Source organism: Pseudoliparis swirei, chromosome 4 (genome assembly GCF_029220125.1).
Source record: "Pseudoliparis swirei isolate HS2019 ecotype Mariana Trench chromosome 4, NWPU_hadal_v1, whole genome shotgun sequence".
In the NCBI taxonomy this organism is placed as follows: domain Eukaryota; kingdom Metazoa; phylum Chordata; class Actinopteri; order Perciformes; family Liparidae; genus Pseudoliparis; species Pseudoliparis swirei.
In genome coordinates, this window is record NC_079391.1 from 2,553,016 (window position 1) to 2,554,204 (window position 1,189).

Consider the following 1,189-nt stretch of genomic DNA (forward strand, 5'->3'; position numbering starts at 1 on the left):
AACAGCTTTTAAGCGACATCATCCTTTTATGCAGAACTTTGGTTCCCCTGATTGCCTTCGCATTGAAAATGCGGAAGGTTATGTTTTGATCGCTGTGTATTTATTTATTTGTATGCGTGTTACTCGCATAACACAAAAAGTATTAAACCGAATCGCATGAAATTTGGTGGGATGATTGGTTATTATCCGGGGACTATTTGATTCGACTTTGGGATCAATCAGTTCAAAGGTCAAGGTAAAGGTCATGAAAAGGTCAAAATCATCTTTTTACCACAGCGCGGTAAATTTTTATCCAATTGGCATGCAACTAATGCCAAAATGTTCATAATTCAATGTCCAATCTTGTGATATACGAAGGTATGCGCTCCACCGAGTGCCGGTTCTAGTTTAGTCTGTTTTGTATTTGTACTTTAAATTTTTTTTTTAAATGTTATGTTTGTTTCTTACTATTCTATTTGTTTTGCCTTAACTCTCCGTAGAGCACTTTGTAAACTTTGTTTTTAAAGGTGCTATATAAATAAAGTTATTATTATTATTATTATTTACGCAGTTTGATTGTAACAAATATTAACATTTGTATGAATATTAATATTTATTCTATTAATTCAAAAAAAAAATCTCATTCATTTGTGTCATTTAAGGTTTATTAATTATTCGTGTACACGCAGAGTTTCCCAACATTTTTGGTGATGGAAATTTGGTTTAAAGTTCATGGAAATCCATATCGGTCAACATGAGAACCCGGCAATCAGTTCACATGTATTTGCATTGTGGGTATTGCATGCGCACACACACACACAAACACACACACACACACACACACACAAACAGCATTAAATAGATTTTGCTGTTCGTTCCTTCTTTTATTTTTTTATTTCTCCCTGTCTCTCTTATCATCCTCTCTCTCTTTCTCTCTCTATCTCTCTCCCTCTCTCTCTCGCCCATTTGATCATTAATTTATCACCGTTTGTTTGACAGGTGCGGGCGCTTTCATCTCGACCGGCGCTCGCTCGCTTTGCCGAATGAAGGAGGGACCCGGTGTGTGTCGGTGGAGCTGAACGCACCGATAGGTCCCTGAACCCACCGGTAGGTCCCTGAACGCACCGATAGGTCCCTGAAGTGTGCCAATACGGACCTTCTGGCCAACCGGACATGCGGGCCTTCCAGCGAGAGGAGTCCAGTAAGTACT